Source organism: Polypterus senegalus, chromosome 17 (genome assembly GCF_016835505.1).
Source record: "Polypterus senegalus isolate Bchr_013 chromosome 17, ASM1683550v1, whole genome shotgun sequence".
Classification (NCBI taxonomy): Eukaryota; Metazoa; Chordata; class Cladistia; order Polypteriformes; family Polypteridae; genus Polypterus; species Polypterus senegalus.
Window position 1 is genome coordinate 84806198 of NC_053170.1, and position 27444 is coordinate 84833641.

Here is a 27444-nt window from a genome sequence, read left to right on the forward strand (position 1 = left end):
AGTCAAAAGTCTTACAAGTCAGTTTTTTCAGTCTTTATGGAAATGCACACAGTTTAATATCTTAATGTTTCATGAAACCAAGGCATAGAACAAAAACAATGGCAAATAAAAAAACAAGTCAAGGAATCATTAAGTGCACAAAATGTATACAAAATCTTTTTGTACAAAATATTCAAATTATTGATTAATCAAAGTAGCTATCTTTTGTTGATATAACAGGCAAATTGTGGTACCCCTTTTGATTCAGAATGCCAGTCACTGCCAGTCAACTCTGCCTCCACCAAAAGAACCCCAGACCATCATACTTCCTCCTCCATGTTTGACAGATCTTATCACACACTGAGGAACCATACTTTCATACTTTTTAGGTGGCATCTGCTGTGAGGCGCCTATTATGCAAGCTGGTGACCCTAAGAAACTTGTGTTCTGATTGGGTTGTGACTTTGGGTCTGCCAGATCTCTTCCTATCAGTTTCTCCCAGTTTCCAATTGTATTTGGATTGTGTAGGGCCACCACTAGACTCACGGACACTTTTGATTTTTATTTTTTTGCAGTGTCTCTAAATGAAAGGCCTACACTTCTAAGGGTAATAATGCTCTGTCTCATTTCATTTGTTAATTGCTGTTTCCTTGCCATTATCACTGCTATATTGCCCAGTAGGACTTCAGAGGGTGCAGTAACAGTCTGTTCCAACTCTTCTTTAAGACAGAGGGTTTTTATGTAATTGACAGAAGTTGGGACACCTTGCAAGGTTGAATTTACTTAAATTGCTGCAGAACATCTGTAGGTTGTAACCTATGTCTGCTTATCTATCTATCTATATCTATATATATTTTATTTATTTCTTTATTTATTATACAGTATCTGCCAAATAATGTATAGAGTATGCGACATGTGTTTCGCACTTATTGGGGCTTGTCAGGTGTATACACGTTTGCATCCCCTTATGGGGATCGAACCTCGGACGTCAGTGCCTGAGATGAAGCCTCTGATGTTGCGCCATGGCAGCTGGTTCGCATATTTGATAGGATGAAGATTGGAGTATTGCATTCTTAGTTCTGAAATGCAGTCTGATTATATATAAAACATTTAGAGAAAACACTAGTTCTAAGCATATCGGTTTCTCTTGCCTTCTATGCCTTTAATAATGGGCTCCAGCATGTAATCTAGGAGTCTCTGTGAAAAAGTAAGCTTATGATCTTTCAGTTCTATACGGTTTATAGACCGTCACACACATGTGAATAGGAGGCAGCTAAAGGGCTTTTTGAATAATGGTAACACATCTGCCCAGGGGGTTGTGGGGTGCACTAACGCTCTTTCTAAGTTCCCTGCAGATCTTTCCTGGGAAATCCCACCAGGAGCTACTGCCTCGACTCAGGACACGCCACTTCCGGCCCCATCCCTGAGGACGACATCACTTCCGGCCCCGAGGACTTCATCACTTCCGGCCCCGAGGACTTCATCACTTCCCCCAGACGTCCTATAAAGCCTCACTCCCTTCCTCTGGAATTCAGTTCTGTTTTGGACTCTGTCTTGTAAACTCTACTTGCTTTCAACTTTTACAGATTATACGGGTGGCCTCCCCAAACCTTTGCCATGTCTCATGTCTCTTCTTGTCACAAGACATAACTAACATCAATAATGTATATAAATATTGGACTGTATATTGTGGATAGATTGGGGTGTATTCTTGTATAATGTAAGTCTGAAGTGCTAAAAAAAATGTGTTTTAAAAAGAATATCTTCTTAATTATACAACTTGTGGTGCATCAAACATTTATATCTTACCCATGAGTAACATTCATTCTTTTTCCCCATCTACACTTCTCATTCAGGGTCACAAGAATAACAAATAGATGCATAAATGCACATACTAAATACTTTATACACATAGCAGTAACTGCTATTGCTAAAGATTATAGGATCAGTTTATAGAAATTTAAAGCATATCAGTGTCTTGTTTATAGTTTAATTCATATAAGCTAAAATTCATATAATTTGTCATATTGATTCATTATTTCTAAAGAAGCATCTGTTGCTTTCTTATGAAAAACAGGCATCAAAAAAATCTTAAAAATGCTATTGTAATGATGTTTTATTCAACACTGCAAACTTACTCTTTTGACTGTTTAATCTAAAGAAAACTGCACATCAGTGCCAAATTTCCACTGAGATTAAAACATTCATCATCTCTCTCTCTGCCAGTTTAATGGCCATATTCTGAACAAAAACAGGGACATTAACCCAAAGTCACATCGGTACAACAACTATGTTTACATATAAACATTAAACAAAAGAAAATAAATTTATATAGGAGGACTATACGTTAAGTTGTTAATAAAGCATACGTATATAATTTTGACAAATTGATTTATAAATAGCACACATAACACCCACTAAAGAGGTATCTGTCACCTTCTGGTGAAATGTTGCCATCCTTGAAAAAACTTTTCTTAAAGCTGTCTTTGTATTACAACCACAAATGTACATTGAGTGACTTCTTTTGACAGTTCATGGTAAGAAAATAGAAAAAAAAAATTCAAATGCAGATCAATACTATACAGACTCCAAAACTGCAGCATACTCTATACATCTTCTATACCTGAACAATAAAGAAACCAAACTTACATACAAATACAAGCTGTGTATCCTCTGGTCTGTCACTGCAGGATGGTTGTTGGGGATCATGAGATTCTTATTCTATTCACAGAAAGTCACTTTGCAAAGTTTGCTCCTGATAAATCGGTGTTAGAATTTAGTCAGTGTGGTGAAGTGGTTATGGTTTTGGACTTCAAACCCTGAGGCCGTGGGTTCAAATCCTGCTACTGACACTGTGCGACTCTGAGCAAGTCACCTGACCTGCCTGTGCTCAATTGGAAAACCAAAAGAAATGTAACCAATTGTATCATAAATGTTGTAAGTCACCTTGAATAAAGGTGTCAGCCAAATAAATAAATGTAAATGTATATAAGCAACAGACATACATACATATATATATACATATATATACATATATACATACATACATATATATACATACATACATATATATATATATACATATATATATATATATATATATATATATATATATATATATATATATATATATACACACACAAACCGGATTCCAAAAAGTTGGGACACTAAACAAATTGTGAATAAAAACTGAATGCAATGATGTGGAGATGGCAAATGTCAATATTTTATTTGTAATAGAACGTAGATGACAGATCAAACGTTTAATCCGAGTAAATGTATCATTTTAAAGGAAAAATATGTTGATTCAAAATTTCACGGTGTCAACAAATCCCAAAAAGTTGGGACAAGTAGCAATAAGAGGCTGGAAAAAGTAAATTTGAGCATAACGAAGAGCTGGAAGACCAATAAACACTAATTAGGTCAATTGGCAACATGATTGGGTATAAAAGAGCTTCTCAGAGTGGCAGTGTCTCTCAGAAGCCAAGATGGGTAGAGGATCACCAATTCCCACAATGTTGCAGAAAGATAGTGGAGCAATATCAGAAAGGTGTTACCCAGCGAAAAATTGCAAAGACTTTGCATCTATCATCATCAACTGTGCATAACATCATCCGAAGATTCAGAGAATCTGGAACAATCTCTGTGCGTAAGGGTCAAGGCCGTAAAACCATACTGGATGCCCGTGATCTCCGGGCCCTTAAGCGACACTGCACCACAAACAGGAATGCTACTGTAAAGGAAATCACAGAATGGGCTCAGGAATACTTCCAGAAACCATTGTCAGTGAACACAATCCACCATGCCATCCGCCGTTGCCAGCTGAAACTCTACAGTGCAAAGAAGAAGCCATTTCTAAGCAAGATCCACAAGCTCAGGCGTTGTCACTGGGCCAGGGATCATTTAAAATGGAGTGTGGCAAAATGGAAGACTGTTCTGTGGTCAGGCGAGTCACGATTCAAGTTCTTTTTGGAAATCTGGGACGCCATGTCATCCGGACCAAAGAGGACAAGGACAACCAAGTTGTTATCAACGCTCAGTTCAGAAGCCTGCATCTCTGATGGTATGGGGTTGCATGAGTGCGTGTGGCATGGGCAGCTTGCATGTCTGGAAAGGCACCATCAATGCAGAAAAATATATTCAGGTTCTAGAACAACATATGCTCCCATCCAGGCGTCATCTCTTTCAGGGAAGACCCTGCATTTTTCAACAAGATAATGCCAGACCACATTCTGCATCAATCACAACATCATGGCTGCGTAGGAGAAGGATCCGGGTACTGAAATGGCCAGTCTGCAGTCCAGATCTTTCACCTATAGAGAACATTTTTGCACATCATAAAGAGGAAGGTGCGACAAAGAAGGCCCAAGACGATTAAACAGTTAGAGGCCTGTATTAGACAAGAATGGGAGAGCATTCCTATTTCTAAACTTGAGAAACTGGTCTCCTCGGTCCCCAGACGTCTGTTGAGTGTTGTAAGAAGAAGGGGAGATGCCACACAGTGGTGAAAATGGCCTTGTCCCAACATTTTTGGGATTTGTTGACACCATGAAATTCTGAATCAACATATTTTTCCCTTAAAATGATACATTTTCTCAGTTTAAACTTTTGTTCCGTGATTTATGTTCTATTCTGAATAAAATATTAGAAGTTGGCACCTCCACATCATTGCATTCAGTTTTTATTCACGATTTGTATAGTGTCCCAACTTTTTTGGAATCTGGTTTGTATATATAAAGTCTCTAATTAAACACACACACAAACATCATACATGCACATATTACATAAAATTGTTACATGGATAGATATACATATTCATATTTTAATTAGTTCTTAGGATCCTAATAGTGCTAATATAAAAAAAGCTAAATACAAAGAATACCATGTTAAATGAGGAAAAGAAAAACTGACCAAGTTCATCTTGGCTTCTATTTATGATGTTGTTAAAAAGACAAGTAGGGACTACAAAGTCATATAAGAAGCAAAGGCAAGAGCAATTGTATGACACCCAATTATAATAAAAAAAAAGAGATATGGGTTTGTCTTCAGAACAGTCAATTGCAAAACAAGATGACCATTTCCTCTTCTGTCTGCTGTGCTGCTTGTGTCTCTTCCTTTGGTGCAATGCTGTGTGGTATATTTAGTATGGTAACAGCATACCCTCTGCATTGTGGATTACTGCTTCTTTAGTATGCATAGTAGTTATAACTAGTATGTCAAGGCAGGTTGAACTAAACGTCACATGCTCTCAAAAATATTATGGAGCCTGATCCAATTAAGCCCAGAGGATGTTATTAAAAGTACTCTGTGATGTTTATATAAAAAAAACCTATATTTTACAGTATAAATATGCTTCAAAGTTTATTGCTTAGCCAATAAGTAGAATAACTTAACTGACTGTAATGCGGGAGGTTGTTAATAGCTTGGACATGCAAAAACACCCATTTCCTCAGGCCTTAATATATCTGAATGGTGGAGCTGTTAACAGTTAGAAGTTTCAGAGGTCACACTTCTTACAAATTGCTTGTAAGCTTTTTGGTGCAAATCTGCAAGGGCAGCAGGGATATGTTGTTCACAAGACGGCTGCTTCCTGATAAGAAGCTGCAGTGTTAACATGAATTGTTAATGATTGATGTGGAGTTGGCAATGTCTGGCCTGACAAGTTGCTCCTTACAGAGCCAACAAGCAACTGCTATCTTTTTCTTTTACTTTTACTTTTAAACCAGCACACATAAAAAGTTCTGTTCTAACCTAGTGGTCATGCCAGCCAAACCTTACCAAATGACCCCTACACTCTAATGGGGACACATAAGAACAAATAACCCACAAACCTCTCTCTCTAGCGTGAGCATGTCCACAGGTGTGTACTGTATGTTGGGATATCAAAAAAAACGGGTAAACTGGAACGGTGTTTTATAAGACATTTAGTTGAACTGAGGAATCTTGAATCTTCATTGAGTCTTAGACACTAAAAATCTTATTCCCTCTTCATCTCTACTAGCCTGGGAGGTAAATATGTTAGCTCTGGAAATAAAACATACCACGATCACCCAAGAAATCCTGACAGACTCTGAGCATACATGTCTTCATTTGATGTGAAATTACTCTTTTTTGTTCCCTCAAAATGCAGAACCTTGTTGCCCAATATGTTCTCTTCCTCTTTCTCACAATGATAAGTTTCTTTTTTTTCCCCTTTTTTCACTTGATGACTCAAAGCCATTTCAATGGATGTGTTGCATAAATTAAGAATTCTGCTGCAAGAATCCTGCTTCAAATTAAACCCATAACTCTTCAAGTAGATAAACTATACTGCCATACTATCTAACATCACATGTACAGTGCTGGTGAACACCTTCAGAGGGTGGAAACACAGACACACACACACACACACACACAGAAACCACACCAATCAAAAGAGCTTACTTAGTTTAAGATGACTGCTTGCTTCCTTTTATCTAGAAGTAGGGTGGTTTTTTTTTGCCTAATTTTCTCACTTCCTTATAATCTGATGGTCTCTCAAGCCCTACCTCCACTAAATTATTCTATTTGTCTTTTCAATGGTTTTTCTACCTAACATATCAGGTTACAGCAGGTTTGAAATGATGCAATTAGAACACTGTCTTGGATCAAACTAATCCCTCTTGATCAGGCTCAAACACACTGGTGTCTTTTTTGATGTTAAATAATTTTCAAAATGCTGTCATAAAACTATAAATTGTAAATTCTAACAAGCAACCCTAACACTACCGATGATGCGCCTAAAGCAGGTCATATTACACAACTTCTAGTTGAAGGGGATGTTGAACTCACCGACTGAGGTTGATGATCTTGTTACCAGATCATGTCAGATTACATAAGTAGAAATTTGCAGGGAATTATCAAATTAGATGACTCCATGAACAACTGTCCTGCACGGTTTCACATTTCCGAAGTATCTCAAAGTTGCCCCTTTTTTTGACAGCCAATAATGTGCTGCCCGTGCAAAGTTTGCATCTACAGCAAGTTCTGCCCTCTTTTCTTCTTCCATTCTATCATAGTACATAAAACAAGAAAAATAAGACAGACGAGTCTTTCTTCTCTTTGTGCAGTCCAAAACACCTGTGCTCCTTATTTGTTGCCACTGCATTAAAATGCATTAAATGTCCTGGTGAACGCTCATTGCTTGTTAGCTTTTGCACACACAGAGCCCACACCTATGATTTAAAACAAAAATCAAACTGGTCTGAATTTGTTGGGGAAAGATACAGACTAGCAGGACTGAGCTGCTGGGTATGTCACAGTATGCGACTTACAGTAATCACAGCGTGCCACCATTGCCTTGTTGAGATTATGTTCATGAAGTGTGTAGCTGAAAACTGATGGAAAGGTCATGTAATGTGACAGGGCCTTTAGTGCATCAGCAGATATTATCAATGGACTACTTTCATGCCCTTTATACCATGACCAACATATAGGATCTACTGAAACTGGTTAATTTACATTTCCTATGATACTCTAAATAAACACTTTCTTACCTTTGGGGTTCTTACAGCACAGAACTCTCCCTAGGTCTGTCTGTGAGTTTGTCAGTGTTGAAACTACTTATCCTTTCATTTAAAAAAAAAAAACTTTTATACCTATAATGTAAAGTGGACTTTCTTATGCCGTTTATCAACTCTTACCATCAGTCTACTCCTATTTAGTTTTTTAAAACTTTGATTAGATATGTGTAGAGACCCTTCCAGCATTTGACTATTAATTCTACAATTTATTACGGCTTTCAACATTTTGAATTATCTCATATATTGCATTTACTTTACTGCTATCGTTTGCTTTGTGAAGGCCCTTGTGATGGTGCACTATGAATGGCACCAAAAGAAAAATAAAAACTAATTGACTGTAGCTACTAAAAAGTACAAAATGATTAGCCTTTGTATTATACTCACTCTTCTTTGTCCAGTTTGCCAAGTGAGTGTCAACATTAAGTTACCATGGCTCTATCTGTGTGCTGTCTGTTAAATAGTTCTCTCTCTGACTTTTCTGACCTTGGCTGGGATGGTAATAAAAACACACAGTTAATAACATAATGACAAGTAGGGTAACTGAGTTACTAAGGAGCTGGTTTTGAAAGTACAAGGACATTGATTCACATACAGTATACTTTATTTACTATTTGTCCATAATCATTCAACTAAAAATAGTGATCATAAATTTGGGCCCATTGTAGCGCAAGTTATGGAATGTTTAACTAAATGGCAGCATTCTGCAGGCAAAATAATTTTTAAGAGGTTGAAGGTCACTCACTGTATTTTAGACAGGCAAATACAAAACAGGGATAAACTAATCTAGTACAATATATGCAATCATGACCTCAAAACACCTGTCTTCTCATTACTTGGTCTGTTACAGATTATGGTACTGTGACCTTTCAAAGTTGTTTTTCTGGTGAAAAGGCAAAACTCTCCACGTAGAACAATATGCTTTTACTGGTGAGTACATTATGCAAAAACTAAATTTTTTGGTATTAATCATTAGACCCACAGTACTGCAGGTAACTGATTAACACTGTTTAACTACATTTATTCTGCTTATGTGAATGTGCTTGTCCTGCAATGAACAGGCATTTTCTCTATAAATGGTTCCTTCAATCCGAGTCCTGTTTTTAAAGGCATTACATAAACTCACACAACAAATTAAAACAAAGCCTGCAAAAATGGTCTGCTTTGTGACAATGCAGTACTGACTTAAACAGAACTAGAAGTCACCTTTCACTGCTGTGCTTGACTTTATTTTAAGCCATAACTGTAGTGCTTTATCAAAACTATTAAAATAATCAATATCAATAATTTTTGATGTACAATATTCCAACACTACTAACCAATAAAACTAGTAAACTGCTGAGACAAGACTGGGGTTAACAAAAAAAAATTACCAGATGCCCAAATGTTACAAGAATGTAAACAAAATGCAGTCATTCAATTCAACTCTTTAGCTTGTTCAGGTAATGGATATATCTCAGCTAGACTTTTCATGGCATAAGGCTTCTGCTACAAAGCTACTAATTTTTGGGATGAAGAAGTGAATGAGTAAATGTCACTTCAGTTTTAACTGGATACTCTGTATGAACAAGTGGAAAGAAATCTAATTGAATAATTGTATTGATGTCTTTCAGAATTTTTAAGGCCTTTTTATAGACCCTATATAGTCTTACCTGCTCAAAACTTCAGTTTCCTCAACCGGACAAAGTTAGACTTTCTCTTTAAGTCCATGTATACTTTTTTATTTTTCAATTTTAACTTCCTTATTCCATTTTCTGTATTTGTAAAGTACTTCATCAGAAGGGATTCATACTTGAGAAAAATGGGTTCCATCCTAGGATATCCTCAGTCTGTCATAGGGCTTATATCCAGCAGCCGTGATAAGACTTGTCATTTCTACTACTTATATTGATAATGACAATCCTTTATTCATTCACCATTGGTCATGATCATTATTATGGATCGGAAGAGCAACTGTAGCACTTTTAAGATCTGATGATCAAATTCATAGTTCCACACTAGTGTACAAGATACCAAAGATAACTGAATTTCTCAACGAGGTAGTGATTGGAATGATGGTAATTTTAGTGGAGCTGGTCCCCACACCCCATCTGCAAACAAATCTTGGGCATTAGCCTCTTTTTTCCAGGACAGAAGCACAAACTCATACAGGTGTACTGTATGGAGGTGCCAATGCACATCCTGTCAATTTTCTACTTGGTAATTAGTTTTTCAAGGAAGATCAGAGACATTGCATTATAAATATTGAATATTCAGGTACATCCAAACCTTACCACATCTTTTGCTACAAATTCTGCAAAGCAGCAATATGGAAATCAGCTGAGGTACAGAAATGGATAAGTGTTGAAAAAAACTGAAAGGAACTGGGGCAAAAAAAAAAAAAAAAAAAGTGGTAGACATGCGAAAGATGTTAAACCATTTGGGTAAATGCAGATGGCAAAGTGCTCATTAGCACATGTTGTCAAGTAAATGCTAGTTGAATCTTGCATGTGCATTTATACAGTGACTTATCACCAGTGCAATTCCCAGCAAGTGCAGTTTTATGTCTCTTGTAAAGTGTCAGAGAAGTGAGGTGACCTGGTTCTGGAACACAATGAGTTGCCCATGGCTGATCTGTAAGCCTGAAGTTTAACATTGCGCGATATGTGTATTAAATTCAGTATAACACACACACACAATAAGAAATGGTGTGTGTATGGCTGACTTCATCGGCCTTTTGAGTGATACAAGTTAAGCATGTAGTTCAGGAATAGAAAACACTGGCCATGAGTGCCACGACAGCTGCAGTTTTCACTTTTTTCATTAATTTCTTCATTTCACATCAATCATTTTTGTTGACTGGGTTTTACTTAGATGGGCTTTGTATCTGCAGTTAAAGAATTTGTCAAACAGATTTTTTTTCAGTATAAAATTCAGAAAAATGTTTTGTCAGGCCTTTTACAGCACCCTGACATTTTCATTTACCACAGTTTTTTCTTCATTTCTTTTCACAGTCAACAGTTAGCTGGGCACTGCTTAGACTTGTGATTTTTTGTTTTTGCCATGAAGGACCAGTATTAACAAAATATTACCAAAGGAAATAAAAAAAAGGGGGTCCAGGAATGAGGTGTACTAATATACCCTCTTTTACTGATCATTATGTTGACTTTCTCAGGAAAGTACCATAAAAAACTGCTGGGAATTTCTGAAGCTACTTTACAAATGCAGGATGATGCCATCTAATTAAATGATGCTATCTAATTTACTTCTTGTTAAGAAACTGGTTGGAATGAAAGCTTGCACACACTGAAGGCTTCCAGAGCTACCTTAGAAGTTTTTAATTGTTCATTGTTCAGTTACAAATAAATTCAGGGCTCATTGGGACTGATCAGTTTAATGTTGGAATTCAAGTGGCTGTATTCAATGCACATTCTGTATTCTGAGTGCTATAAACAATGCAGGCAAAGCCAAATCCTATACAACCGCTATTGATATTTGTTTCCTTCAAGAAACATGCTGAACACTCAGTTATAAACCCTCCTATGCCCCTTCAAGCTTCCTTGCTCCAGCATTAAGGTGAATCAATGCCAGCTTGGCTGTGAAGTTGAAGGTTCCTAGCTTGTTAATTCAGTCAGCAAAACCATTATCCTATCCCCACCATGGCTAGGATACTTGCACCCCATCTGATACATATGGAGTTAAATAACTATTATAGATAGAGAACATGATAGGTATCAATAACCCCAGTGTGTCAGCACTCAAGACAACAATAGCCCAAAGAGATAACTTTTATAACAAATCTGTTTTATTTTACTTGCATGCTATGCTGTGAATTCAAGATTGTCTCAAATCCTACAATTTTAAGACAGATAGAGATGCTTAAAAATCACAAGAATAGTTACCTAAACCATTATAAAGATATACATATTAACAGTTTCATCATATTAAATATCAAACACTACAAATACAGCATTATAAATGGGCCAATCACTCTTTAATCCTATATGGCACACATCAATGTGACTATTGCTTTTTATTTAAATATAAAAAGTACTTCATAAGCAGGATGGCACAGTGGTCGAACTGATTTCTTGCAGTAAGGAGATCAGGGTTCGCGTCCCAGTCCTCCTTACATGGAATTTGTTCTCTCACTGCCTGCATTGACTTCCTCTGGGTGCCCCAAAGATATGCAGGCCAGGTGAATTGGTGACGCTAAATTGACCCTAGTGTGTGTTCAACCCTGTGATGGACTGGTGCCCAGTCCAGGGTTTGTTCATGTATTATGCCTTATGCTAACTGGGATGATTATCAACAACATTTATATAGATAGATAGACAGACAGATACTTTATTAATCCCAAGGGGAAATTCACAAAAATAAAGAAAAATAACAGCGCGGCTAGTTCGTCGATCTTATTTGGTAGTGAGTTCACATTTCCCAGGATCACAGAAGGCACCGAAGGTTTATAGCACCACTTTTTTGCAAGCCGCTTATATATAAATATAGCGCATTTTCATACAAACAATGTTGCTCAAAGTGCTTTATATGATGAAGAAAGAGAAAAAACACAAAATAAATAATTAAAATTAGGGAATACTAACATATAATAAAAACTAAGGTCAGATGGTCAGGGAGGACAGAAAAAAAAAAAAAAACTCCAGACGTATCAGTATCATTTATGCAAAACATCTTTTTATCCTATTAAATTCATAAACCAAGCTTTCTGATGGAGGAGTTGTATTGATCCATAACAAGCAAAATTACCTAATGGTAGTGGTATTGATGGAAACTTGAAATTTTCATTTACCCAGGTCATAAGAAAAAAAAATTTCTTTGGAATATCACTAAGTTAAACTTTGTTACTTGTCTAAGGCCCTGTCTGAAATGAAGAAATGCTCCAGAAACACTATAAAAGTTTTAGCAGTCTAGGTTTCTTTCTTTTATTTATTCCAATCACCAACCTGCCTTTTTACCTGTTTATACTGTACATTGTTACCAAACAGATTTCAGTTTCAACCTCCCTGACTGACTTCAGCTGAGCTGCAGATTAAAACATACTGTGTGTGAACTTCCTCAAAACTCACCAAGGCGCGCTGGCCGTCAGCATGGCACATGATTTCACTGGAGACAGTACTGAAAGGCAGGCACCATTACTTCTGTGATAAGGTGCACTGCTGTGTAACAAAAGCTCATTATTTCTTTCACAAAGAGGGCTTTGGTGAACAGAAATGTAAATTCCTGAAACTCCAAAACCCAACCAGTGCACTGATTATGCAGTGACGGAGTCCTAGGTAGTTAAAATGGCACTGGTGTATAGTGATGAGAGGAGTCATGTTAAATAGAAATTAACTTCTTAATACACTGAATTCATATTCTGCATACTCAATACCGGTATTTGTTTATTGATAATGAACTATAATAGTACATATATAAAAATTGCATGCCAACTATTGTTCTTCAATTAACAATTGAATTACACATTTTAACCATTCATTTAGGATTAAAAAATAATTTTACTAAGAAAGACTAATTCTGTTGTGTAAAAAGGAATGATTAATCATTAATAAACCCCAAATAAATACATTACACAAAGGTATTGTACTGTATGAAAGCGACTTTGCCACAGATCTACACACCAGAAACACATTTAGTAGGGCTTGATATACAGGTGATGTACACTTTGAATTATTCCACATCAGATCCATTTGGCCTCAGCAGGGCTATCAAGCAGCTGCATTGTCTGCTGGATCCTTTGCTCTAACAAACTAGAGATGGCAGATGATTTCATCCATCCTACTGTGCAATGTTCTCAAGTGACAGACTCCTGAAACCCTATGCTTTACCCAGACACATTGACCACAGAATGAATTGGGACTAAAGTATGCCACATAACGATTCTTTTCTTTTAATACTGAACACACCTTCAATTAATTAGCCGACAGCTCATCAATGACACAAAGCACAAAAACACACCCTGCACACTTGCCACACTAGCTGATACTCGTACACCCACCGAATTGAGTCTAAGATGTTAAATTAAGTCATAAGCATGTATAGACAGAGGAAGGCACACATCATACATAAGCTACCACTGACTTTTACAGTAGCCATAAACCCATCGACCCGTCACACTAGGCAATGTTGTAAACATCAGAAAGGCACATATCTGTTACATTTTACACCGCTCCAGATGCATCTGCTGCCCAACTTAACGTTTTAACCCAAGGCAAGAGTAATCTTAACCACTTTAATAATCACACTAGAGATGCTATATCTGTATCAAACTCATCATATACAACCGCACTGTCCTCCTCATCAGGGGCTCTGTGTTCTCACGCTGGAAAAGCCCAAATCTCATCTAAAATGCTCACCTTTACAGTCGTGCGCGCGCGTGGTCAATTGGTCTTCTCTCGAGCCAACATACTGCCGTATTGTACTTCGTCTCATCCAAATACATGACTCCCCTAGCCCGTGTATACACTGTATTTTGGGCTGTGCTGCACGACTCTGACAATAATTTCGATATTCATATCTCCAGTACCCACTATACCCTGTTAAGATACTCTATACTGTATTAAGAAACTTCATCCTGGATACAGATAACTTACAGGGTAAAACCCCTCCTGCTCTGATTATACTTCTTGCCGTAAACTTTCATTTCCACTGATACTCTAAAATAATGAGGACTGCATTTCACCCAAATTCCCACCTTAATTTTAATCCTGGTCATTAATATTCTGTTTCTACTGGCATGATCTCAAGCGGTAAACTTCTCATCCAAATAGAGAACTCGGACTACCTCTCCTAGCTGCGATACAGCTTCGCCATCGCCACTCGTTCCCCTCTGCCCTGTATATCTCGTCTCATCACGTCTAAACAGTACAGCTCCTCATACCACCGGCTCACCGACGTATTTATGCCTACCCTTCATTCCTTTAAATCCACACCGTTGTCTCCAAAGTTCCACATTCCAATGCAGGAAGCGTAGCAGGCAGCTGTGGACGCGGAGGTGTGAGAGAAAAAAGAGAACGCGTCAGCCTCCGAAATTAATCCACACCGACGCGCTTCACAAAACGCAATGCACAAAGCTTTCGTGCGCGCCGCTCGCAACAGTTGTTAAGAGAGTGGCCCCGCCCCCTGCTGTTACTAGGGAGACGGTTTCGGTAGAGCCACCCTTTTTTTTCTTGACATAGCATAGCCACGCGCTCGTGCTTCTAGGTGACGACGCTGTCGCGTCGCTGGTCGAGTGCGCATGCCTATTGCAGAGTTGCTCTTATACTGTGCGCTTGCTTGGTCTACCCGCCTCACTTTACAGAGTGTCGCATTCTCACAAAACAAGGAACCAAGTTTGTGTGATCATCAAGTGAGGAGATTTTTGTTGTTTAGTTGAGACAGTGTTCATGTTAATATAATGCAAGTGGGTCAACTCGCTTCTCGGTGAGTTCCCATTAGCATAGACATCATAGATTAAGGATTGACAAGGGCAAAAGAGTGGTTAAAACGCAACATTTACCAAAAAAAAAAACTGCCACTAGAACTGGTGAAAAGTCTGGACCCGTAAGTGTACAGACTAATCCGGGGTCCCGGAAAGGAGTCTAACAACATCTTTTAGCAAGACAGAATCCAAACTCCTCATATAAGAAAGTCTAGCTTCTTTTAACATGTTTTTCTTTTCTGTGCCTACCTCACTAAGTCTCGGGTCCGCCTATGCTGGGAACACAGAGGCTTTAATGTTTGTTTTTCTTTCAAATGTTAAGATAAGGTCCTCAGAATTGGGAGAGATAAAGCCAGTTGCTGTAATCTTTGCCAGTACACAATTTCCATTTGCATACCAATGAAAAAAAACAGAATGTTTTGTGAAGTGCCAAGAAATGATATTCTCTCCCACTCTTCAGTTTTTAATCAACATGTCCTCTTTTATCCGTCCACTCACCCATTCATTATCAGTTTCAGTTTTGGGGGAGACAGGGCCTATCTGGACAGGATAGGGTGCAAGATGACAACCAACCCTGTTTTGTATCAATCAATCAATCAATCAATCAATCAATCACAGTGCCCACATGTTTGCATACTAAGGCAATTTACATTTAGAAACTACCACACCTTTGGGAAATGGAAGAATCACTTGAGATATCTACAGAATACTCACAGAGAAACACAGAGAAAGAAAGAAAGGTTTGGGCCAGACCTGCTAGTCACCGACTGCCATACCTCCTCTCTTTATTTATTTATCTAAATTCAAATCAGTTTATTCATATATACGGGAGTTCTCCTTCCAACAGGCAGGTGATGAACACTGTACATTTTCAAAAATATACAGTACATTCATCCATTCCCTGATTTTTGTTTATTACAAAAGGCATATATATCTGAAAAGTATTACAAATACATTTAAAATAAAGACCAAAAGATCATATATATATACAGTATATATGTATATAATCACTATATATATGTAAATGTATGTGTGTATGTATGTAAAAATATATGAAACTGCATACAAAAACAAACAGTATATTTATACATATACACACACACAACACAGTAAGAAGTGTTTTAAGTGCTTCAAAAAAAATAATGTAAAGCAGAATGCTTTCAAAAAGAATACCATGATTAGTTTTTTAGGTCAATAAACCTACTAGAAGTATACTAAACAGAAACAAAAATCATAAATCAAATTCATCTTTGGTGTGGCAGCCGTTTGCTTTGTCTTAGGTCCACCGCTATTTGCTTTCTTTAGGTACTTGCATGGTTGGCGTTTTCTTGCCACAGTCCCACTGCAGACTCTGGCTGTCTGACTTGTAATCCCAGACGGGCTTGATGATGTGTTGACCGGGGCTCTGTGGAGGCCATACCATCTGTTGCAGGATTCCCTGATCTTATTTTCACAGCAGATCAATATGGTATAATTTTGGCCATGTTTTTGGGTCATTGTTAGGCTACACAACAAAGCTGGGATAAAATCATTCACCTCCCTGATGGTACAGTGTGATGGGTAAGAATCTGCCTTTACCACTCATGAATGAAAGGGCTATCAATTTTGTTCAAATCACCAACTCCATTTGCAGGAATGAAGCCCCAAACCTGCAACAAGCCTTTGCTGTGCTTCAATGTTACCTGCAGACATCCATTCAAATTTCAAATTTTAAGTCATTGGGACAAGGCACCTGCTGACATTTTTCTCCACCCATGTCCTTATGTTTTTATGTATAGCTGAGTTTGGATTTATTTCCACCTTAAAGGAGTAGCTTTTTGGTCATAATTATACCGTGAAGACCATTTCTGATAGTATTTAGCTTGGCATTTTCACTTCTCTACACTCTGGCAGGCAATTCAGAGCCCTGAATGCCCGCTCTGCCAGGCTGAAGAACAGCTTTTTTCCCCCAGAGCAATCAGCCCATTAAATGTAAAGCAATCACTGCCCCTTGTTATAACAAAGCCAACCACTGATTGAATTGAATTCCGGCATCATCCACACATAGTCCCACACTTATACTCAACCCATGTGGAACTCATGACCATTACCTTGACTGTAATTCTCATTGTGGCTTCATTTATTATTTAAATATTTAGACTTACATATTTACCTTTTGTTTTAGGGCGGCACGGTGGTGCAGTGGTAGCGCTGCTGCCTCGCAGTTAGGAGACCCGGGTTTGCTTCCTGGGTCCTCCCTGCGTGGAGTTTGCATGTTCTCCCCGTGTCTGCATGGGTTTCCTCCGGGCGCTCCGGTTTCCTCCCACAGTCCAAAGACATGCAGGTTAGGTGGATTGGCGGTTCTAAACTGGCCTTAGTGTGTGCTTGGTGCGTGGGTGTGTTTGTGTGTGTCCTGCGGTGGGTTGGCACCCTGCCCAGGATTGGTTCCTGCCTTGTGCCCTGTGTTGGCTGGGATTGGCTCCAGCAGACCCCCATGACCCTGTATTCGGATTCAGCGGGTTAGAAGATGGATGGATATTTACCTTTTGTTTTACTCTGTGTATATTTGGAACTGTTAATAGTAACTGTGCTTCTCATAGTTTAATGTTCACTTTTAAATTTGTGCTTCTTGTACTTTAGTATAAGCTGTTATATTCCTTAATAGGCTTGCTCCAAATGATATTTCATTGTATTGTACAGTAACAATAAAGGCATCTTATACTTGCTTTTCTGGAGTCCCAGGGGTTTCTGCCAGTTCAAAGCAGATAGTGGTGTTGAGCATTTTCCAGTTTTATGGCAAGTAAGCTTGATGAGTTTCTCATTTGCTGTACTCTATTTCCTTTGGCTGACAACTGCATTTCTTGTTCTCAACCCTACCCATTTGTTCAGGCTTCTGCAGAGGACCTTGGATAAGACATCTGTAAACACCGGTCTGCTTCAATTTTTTTTTTGCTTTGGAGAACCTTAATCATTTAGGATGACCAACATGCGTCTTGTTGGTATGCTCATTTTTGACATGATGTAAGATTTGCAGGTTAAACCTGCACATTTACCATATCCTCACCTTTTTAGTATGGTTATCCTTTGCCCAGATGTATTCCCTCCATACAACTGTTTCTCTTTAAGTTCATTACTTTGGTTCTTCCTACACATCATGTCATTGATCATTTTCATTGGGCTGTATGTCTACAAAAGATCTATTAACTGTAAAGTGCTCCATTACTATGTTATTTTATTTCTTTAGGGACATTCAAATATTTTATTGTAATCGCTTCTTTTTTTTTTGTAAAAGGCACAGCTAGAATTCTTAACATATGTTCTTTTCTTTGACACTTTAAGACTCAATATACAGTATATATGCCAATATATGTATATATACACACACACACACACAATATATGCATGTATATATGTTTATATACTCACAGAGTGTATACATACACATGCATATATGTTGTGGATTCAGAAAGTATTTAGACCCTTTCACTTTCTTCATACTTTGTATTATATATTTTATTTCAAATGGGTAAATTTGCCATTTTCTACCATCAATCTACACTAAATAATCCATAATTACAATTTGAAAATATGTTTTTAGAAAGATTTGTACATTTTTAAAAATCAAAAACTTAAAGTCTGTCATTTACAGACGTATTCATCCTTTGCTGTGGCCCTCCAGATTGTGGCATTCCAGATTCACTCTAACAGAACTTCAGGAAGCCTCTGCTGAGATGGGAGAAACTATCAGAAGGATGACCATCTCTGCAGCACTCCATTCATCAGGCAATTAGGGTAGAGTGGCTGGGTGGAAGACGCTTGAGTAAAAGACATAAGACTGTATTTAAAGGACTTTGATAGCACAAGGTAAAAGATTCTCTGGCCTGATGAGACAAGAACTGAACTCTTTGGGCAGAAATCCAAGTACTATGTCTGACAAAAAACAGGCATTAGTCATCACTTGCCTAATACAATCTCTATGGTGTAGCATGACAGTGGCAGCATCATGCTATGGGGGTGCTTTTCAGTGATAGGGACAGGTAGACTTGTCAAAATTGAGGAAAGGGTGAATGCAGCCAAATACAGAAAGGATCTTAAAGAAAACCTGCTCCAGAGCGCATGTGACCTAAGACTGAAGAGACGGCTCACCACAACAGTTGCCCAAAGCGTGCAGCTAAGACAGAGCAGGAATAGGTTCAGTACAACTCTCTTACTGCCCTTGAGTGGCCCAGCCACAGCCTGGATGCAAACCCCATAGAACATCTTTGGGGAGACTGGAAGATGGCAGTTTATAGATGCTTCCCATACATTTTAGTGGAACTTGAAAGGATCTACCAGAAACAATATGATAAACTGCCCAAATAGGTGTGCTTGTAGAGAATTCTCCAAGAACACTCAAAGCTGAAATTGTAGCCAAAGGCACTTCTACAAAGTACTAAATTAAGTGTCGGAATATGTATATGAATGGAAGATTTCAGTTTTTGATTTTTAATAGATGTTCAAACCTTTCTAAAAACATATTTTCACTTTATCAATACAAGTTATTGAGTGTGGATTGAAGGGCATCAGTTGCAAATTTATCCATTTAATATTAAATCTGCAACACAATAAAGCGTGCAGAAAGTGAAGGGGTCTGAATAGTTTATAATCCACTGTACATACAGTACAAGCCAAAAGTTTGGACGCACCTCCTCATTCAATGCGTTTCCTTTATTTTCATGACCATTTACATTGGTAGATTCTCACTGAAGGCATCAAAACTATGAATGAACACATGTGGAGTTATGTACTTAACAAAAAAGGTAAAATAACTGAAAACATGTTTTATATTCTAGTTTCTTCAAAATAGCCACCCTTTGCTCTGATTACTGCTTTGCACACTCTTGGCATTCTCTCGATGAGCTTCAACAGGTAGTCACCTGAAATGGTTTTCACTTCACAGGTGTGCCTCATCAGGGTTATTTAGTGGAATTTCTTGCTTTATCAATGGGGTTGGGACCAGCAGTTGTGTTGTGCAGAAGTCAGGTTAGTTGGACGATCATTTATTTTTCAACAGGACAATGACCCCAAACACACCTCCAGGCCGTGTAAGGGCTATTTGACCAAGAAGGAGAGTGATGGAGTGCTGTAAATGGTCATGCAAATAAAGAAAACACATTGAATGAGGAGGTGTGTCCAAACTTTTGGCCTGTACTGTACATCTTAAGGCACCTGATGATGGTAAAATCGACTTGACATAAGGTATAGAGTAGACACCAGAGGACAGAAAAGTCCAGTTTGTGATAATTCTGTGCATTAAGAATGTTGAGTATGAATTTAGGGGACACATTTAGAACAGTGGTTAATGCTGTTCCCTCACAAGACTATGGGGACTCAGGTTAGATTCCTGACATGATCAATGTTCAAAGGTAGCTTGGCTATCCACCCCTTATCTGTGGCATTTTCTTTGAGTGACCCATTTCCCTAAAAATCCTAAAAAAAATAGCCATTTTAGACTTATTGCTAAATCTAAACAATTCTCTGTGAATATGTGTTTATGAGTAAGTGTGCTGTCATCTCAGTCAGGGTTGGTTCTTGCTTTATTTACCATGCAGCTGAGACAGTACCCAGCTCCCTTTGACCCCATAGTGGATAAAGTGGGTTCAGTGAATAGCTGTATTATGTTAGTAGAGATTATTACATTTTATGTTAGTAGAGACTTCTAAATGTGTTATCTATGATCATCTATACAGCAGAGTTTTATTTGACCCTATGTTAACACTCGGCGTTAGGCACTCTAGCGGAATGGGATGTGCACATTTGGTAAACACAGGCACTGTGCACACGCTGGTATGCAGAGAAGGCACCGATTGCATACTGTGTGATTCCCGAGTCACAGGCAAGGCACAACCTGCCAGCATTTCTTCACCATACCTAACAATAACAACTCAGGTCATGTAAAGGAAGGAAGTTGCTGTTTTAACTTTCTTTTTAGGCTTATCCTCACTGCCCTAAAGGGCTGCTTCTTCTAACCTTTGTGAAAGGTTTACAATTGCAAAAAGAAGAAGTGACTGCAGTGGAATATCCCTCACAAATACAGTTAATACAAATAAAGTAAAAGAACACTTTGAGCAGATCACTCACAATAAGCTGAAACAATGAAAAATAACTTTTTGCTTCTAAATTATCCCTTATCTTATAAAGTCTATGGCAGGATGAGATCAATTTGAGCCAAAAGAAGTCACAAGTGTGGAAGAAAAACTAGAAATAACTGGATAAAAGAGTTTAAGTCTGAAGTAACTCCATCACAATTACAGCTGCAAATATGAGTAATTTTAGGGGATTACCAATTAGCAGTAAGAGTCAGCTATAGAAGAGGTCCGACGATTAGCACTTTGATTTATGCATTTTGAAAGCAACTAACAGATTTCCAAAAGGACCAAATAATCAGTGCATCAGTCACACTAACTGTAAAGTTATTTTATGTGTTCAAGGCATCTATCTCAAATATAGCAATAGCACTTGCTAAACATGGTGGTCTCTAGTCGAAGTTCAGAAACAGGGAAAGACAATTACTTCACAGGTACTTTCTACTAAATATCACAAATGCACAGCATTTAAAATTATCATAGAAATGAGTCAGTAACTCTCTGACCCAGCATTATCAAAAACATTACATTGTGAGTTCTATATAGAATAAATGTATGGCATAAAATAACACAAGTCCTGGTTTAAGGAGTACAAACCCTGGACCCCCAAGCAATGAAAAAAAGTAATATGAGTAGATGAGCCATGAAGTAGTATAATCTAATGTGTCATTGTTTACCTTCTGTCCATCTTCTGGAAAGGGTTGTGGTTGGAGAAAGCCAATGGGTACCTTTCAACCCACAATGTCTGTTGTCTACATGATAAACTTAGCAAGAGGTCCATAATGGTATGGCCAGTCCTCTCATGGGAGTCTTCAAGTCCATATTCCTGTGCATGACCATCTAACATTCAAGGCCATTTTATAGGTTCATGGGTACACCCTATGGTGGAAACCTTGTTCTCTCATGTTGTGCCTCTATTCCTGGATGGTAAATGCCCCAATATACACTGCCAAACTAATCCAAGAGTGGTTTCATGAGCAGCAGAAATAACTCATACACCTTCATTTGCCTTCCTAGTCACAAGATCTAAACATCATTAAACTGTTATAGTAAGATCTGAAGTACAGAGTGCAAAGGTGATTTTCACATTGTTCATCCCTTAAATGATTGAAGGTTTTTCCTTTTGGAAAATGGTGTAATATTCCACTCAGCTCAGGATTTGTATGGTAGCATTCCAAGAAGGTCGGAAGCTGTTCTGAATGGAGCGGATGGCAGTGCTCCTTATTAGGTCCTTGATATTAATATAGTGTTAGGTGCTCCCTCTAACTTGACTATATTAAATTTGCTTTTAGATAGATAGATAGATAGATAGATAGATACTTTATTAATCCCAAGGGGAAATTCACATAATCCAGCAGCAGTATACTGATACAAAGAAACAATATTAAATTAAATAGTAATAAAAATGAAAAGAATTAAAATAAAATTAATGTTCGCATTTACTCCCCCGGGTGGAATTGAAGAGTCGCATAGTGTGGGGGAGGAACGATCTCTTTAGTCTGTCAGTGGAACAGGACAGTGACAAAAGTCTGTCACTCACTGAAGCTACTCCTCTGTCTGGAGATGACGCTGTTCAGTGGATGCAGTGGATTCTTCATGATTGACAGGAGTTTGCTTAGTGCCCGTCGCTCTGCCACAGATGTTAAACTGTCCAACTTTAATCCTACAATGGAGCCTGCCTTCTTAACAAGTTTGTCCAGGCGTGAGGCGTCTTTCATCTTTATGCTGCCACCCCAGCACACCACCGCGTAGAAGAGGGCACTCGCCACAACCGTCTGGTAGAACATCTGCAGCATCTTACTTTTAGAAGTACATTTCACATGTTCTATAGCTGATGTTTAACAACTTTATAACAAAGACATATGTTGCCTGATCTGGAGTAGCACAGGATTGTTTGTGTTTTCCACTCCTTGAACTGTAATTTTGCATCACATAAATATGAGCTGGAGTCCTTGCTATCATGTTCCACACTTGCAGGTGTTATTCATTCTCACAGATGTGCTACGTCCCTTTAGGAAATGTCTTGACTTTCAGATGAGGAACTGTCCTTGTGCTACACAGTTATGTAGTCCCATATCTCTCTGGTCATCTTTCTTCTTCTTACCCATATTTCTAGGACAGTAGAGTAACTTTGAAGAAGTATCCATTATAAATTAAACTATGCCAAAACAAGCAGATATAAGAATAGTTTCGTTCCACGGGCCATCAAGCTCACAAATTGTTAAGTCAGCTGTCCTTGCTCAGTTTGGGCACAAATTCACAACATCTTGCAATATTCTTACATATATCTAATGATTAATTCAGTATTTATTATAATATTTCTTACACTGCTTTACACTTTTGTTTTCATTTGCGTATATTCTTTGTCTTGTATTTATCTCAGGTGTGTACATGTGTATGTGTCTATCAGGTAACTATACTTGGAGAGTCCAAAAAAAAAAAAAAACCAAGAGTTAAATTGATTCTGATCTGGATGAAATATGTACCAAATGAGGGGAAAAAAAAACAGGTTGATGGACAGAATGGTCTCCTCGCATTTGTCAAACCTCTTATGTTCTATGTTCTTAAATATCTTGTCTCGTACACTTTAGGGACTTTCCGTCCATCCAATAAATTAGTGGCACTATGTGTCTCTTAACTTTAATGGGTAAAACACTCCTGGTGTATGTAAAGTTATGCTGAGGCCCACTCTGCAGTTTGTGCCACAATCAAAAAGCTGTTCAACTAACTCACAGACATGCAACTTTGGTGAACTGATTTTCAAGACATCTTTCTCTTTATGTACACATGGCTTTTCTTCTCATAAATGTGTGACACTGATGCTCAGATTGTCTTTTTTCACTCTTTCACTCATATATACCTTTGTTAAATTTCCCCTTTGGACAAATAAATTAATATCTATCTGTCTATACACCTGTCAACTTACTAGATCCCAAAGGTGATGTGCAAGTATCAAACACAAAAAAAAAATAAATTGACTTTATAGCTCTGCAAGGATTTCACTTGTGAAAAGTCTTATTTTGTTGTATCTAAACAAGTTCTAGTAGCTAAACAAGTGAATCAGGGTTTTGGAGAAGGAGAGTGTTAAAGCCTGTTTGGGTGGAAACTTCATTTTCATTTGTAACTGACAGTAACTTAATCTGAGTTCATTATTCCATATCTTGCTCTTTGTTATCTGACTCAATAGGGAAGCTGCCGTTTTAGCCTCAACAACTTGAAGGTTACCTCGCCTTCGCTATTGTTCAAAAGATTGCTTTGGTGGCTCAGTTCCAAATGTCACATAGCACGTTTGTGAGAAGATTCTCTCACCTTTTCGAAGTCACAATCCACTCCCTAGATATTTACTAGCACACGTTCAAACCCTGAAACAGAAATTTCATTTGTGAACACATTTTAGAGGTATATGTAACAGCTTTAAAAAATACAAGCCAAGAGTGCAACTGATGATCAGCAGTGGAATTCCAAAAAGTTATTTTGCCACAATCTTGCCATTATTTTGTGACTGTTATTTATTTGCTTTACTGTTGCTGCAGTAGGTGATTTGAAGTTGTGCCTCCTCAGCGTGCTGAATTCAAAGGGTTATGGAACCATCCACTGGTTCCTATTTAATTCTTTGAGAACTGACCCTTTTATCCCTGCACTTCTAAAGCTGACTGATTGGCGGTCTACCAGTTTTTTTTTCTAAATCACTCTTATGTACTTTTGGCTTATTAATACAAGATGATGTAGTGCACATTACATTTTACATTCAGTTTTTACTGGCAGGATATTTGTGGCCATCTTTTGGCATCTCAGTATTTCCCTGTCATTTATATTGCCTTTGATTTATCCTGTAATTTTCATCAATATTTCTTGCTGCTTTGTACTATTATTCTTATTTGCTCTGTAAAGCAAGTTGTCATAGAGCTCTTTGAAAAAGTTAATATGTAAAATTGAAAGTGAATGATTATAAATGGCTGATACAGTGGCACTGTGGTTTGTGTTGCTTCCTCAGAATTCCAGTACACAGAGTTCAAATCGAGGTTACTTTCTATACGGAGTTTGTAAAGTAAAGTTCACTTCAGGTGCATGTGGGTTTTTCTCTGGGTATACTGGTTTTCCTCTCACTGCTCAAAAACATGAGTTTTAGGTTAACTTCCGATGTTAAATTGGCGCAGTATGAGTGAGTGAAGGAAACTGTGTATTTTAGTGTGCCCAGGCCAAGGTGATACTTTCTGAGATAGGTTAGGATATCCAATCAGCATACAATTGGATTAAACGGGATAGCAAAATTGAAGACTCCAAGTGATTTTACAAGAACAAAAGAAAAAAAAAATCCTCACCTATGCATTTTACAGGTCTCAGGAAGCACGCTGAGTGTAAACTAGGAACTCTCCCTAGATCCGGCATCATTTAAAAGAGACAGAAGAGGAAGCCCATAGGAGCAATCTCAGGAGACACCCTAGCCATAGAACTGAAATGGTAGCAATAGTGCCCTGAGGTAGTAATACGATATGGAGCATCAGTAGTTGAATAAGTGGGCACTGTCAAATCAGCCTTCATTTTACGTAACACTTTTCACAGAATCACAAATCTTCATTTATTTTATTGCGCCATTAACAGCATATGTTATCACAAGACGTTTTACACAGCAGGCATACAACTCATTAGTATTATAAATTACATATGAAAAATGTAAAATGCCACAATAACCTCAGGAGGAGCTTTGAGGAAAATCTGCCACATTTAGCAGAATCAAGGATTATTGTAATAATACATACATCATTCATTCCTTTTTTTTTTTTTTTACATATATACTGCTTTTTACTGTAATACAATAAAATAATTTAATGTCAGTTCTACAGAATTTTTCTAATGGTGACCTCTTTTGCAAAGGACTTCATTTGGTCAATCGCCATTTTATTTCCACATAAATAATAATCTCAGATATCTCTCTCTTTATATTATAATATATATATATATATACATACATATACATATATATATATATACATATGCATATATATATATATATATATATATACACATACATATATACATACATATATATATATATACATATATACATACATATATATACATATATACATACATATATATATATATATACATACATATATATATATATATACATACATATATATATACATATATACATACATATATATATATACATATATACAGATAGATAGATAGATAAGAACTTTATTTATCCTGAGGGAAATTCTTTTGTCATATACATGCTCAGTGCAACAAGAGGAATAAAGATAAGGTAATAAAGAGTTAAGAAGATCAGTAGTAATAGTGCAAACAGAATAACTAAATAAACAGAAATATATATATATATATATGTAGAGAGAGAGAGAGAGAGAAAGATTCAGGAGTCTCTGTGAAAAGGTAAGTACATGCTCTTTCAATTCTACATACTTTAATCGACTTAATTAACATCATCTAGTCTTTATCATGTGGTAAAATTATATAACTCTAGTTTCAAGTTACAAACAAACAATATATTTTTTTTATATCATTATTTATTCAATATTTTGCTTTTATCATTATTTATTCAAAATACGCTTCCATACAGAAACCATGTGTGGAAAAAGTAAGCGCATCCTTTCTGCTTTTGTGTAGGTGCTGGGTGCTGCTATTAAAGTGCATTTGATTATTTGATGATAGTAAAGTGCCACCAGCTTTGTATAAAAGCCAAACATTTAGCAGTTCTGTTTGGCACATATACAGTGAATTCAGAAATAATTCATACCCCTTTACTTTCTGCCTACTTTATTATGTTACAGATATAAACACGTTTTCAGGAAAGGTTTGCAAGGTTATTAAAAATCAGAAACTGGAACCCTTCATTTATATAAGTATTCAGACCCTTAATTCAGTACTTCATAGAAGCCACTTTGGCAGCAATTATAGTCTTTTTGGGCGAGTTTTACAATTCTAGATTTGGGCAGTTTATCCTGTTCTTCCTGGCAAATCCTTTCAAGCTCTATAATATTGGATACAATAGTGTCTGTAAAAGTCCACTTTCAGTAGATTTGTGGCGATACCATGCCAAGGACAGAAAACATCTGCCCTTATTTCAGACCAGCAATTAGCCTCTCATCACACATTAATAGGTAAACATGCCTCCTGTTTATTGGCCAGCAATTAATTAATTATGTCTGTTCCACATGTATCAGTTAACTTCTAAAAATTGATTTTTCTGATGAAAAATGTATTGTTGAAAATCGTTGCAAAATGAAAGCATCAAAAGGTGACAGAGGCCATACATTTTTGTGAAAGTATTCCATTATAATTACCAACATTAGTTTGTTTACTTTCTTATGTCAATATGGAGACACTGTCAGGTAACCAGGGTTTCTTTTTAGATTGAACATTAGCTTGCTTTGTTAGTATTTTG

General features: G+C 37.3%; 1 protein-coding gene across 3 annotated transcripts in view; it reads right to left on the reverse strand.

The window, feature by feature from the left end:
• The window catches only part of LOC120517542 (rab11 family-interacting protein 4-like), a 141441-nt gene that overhangs the window by 41646 nt on the left and 72351 nt on the right, over positions 1–27444 (reverse strand). Inside the window, exon 1 of one of the 3 annotated variants that reach the window (XM_039739940.1) lies at positions 14421–14582. The exons of the other annotated variants lie outside the window; for them this stretch is intronic. The gene's annotated coding sequence lies outside the window, so the exon portion shown is untranslated. Of the gene's footprint in view, positions 1–14420; positions 14583–27444 lie in introns of those variants that run through there. 3 annotated transcript variants of the gene reach the window in all.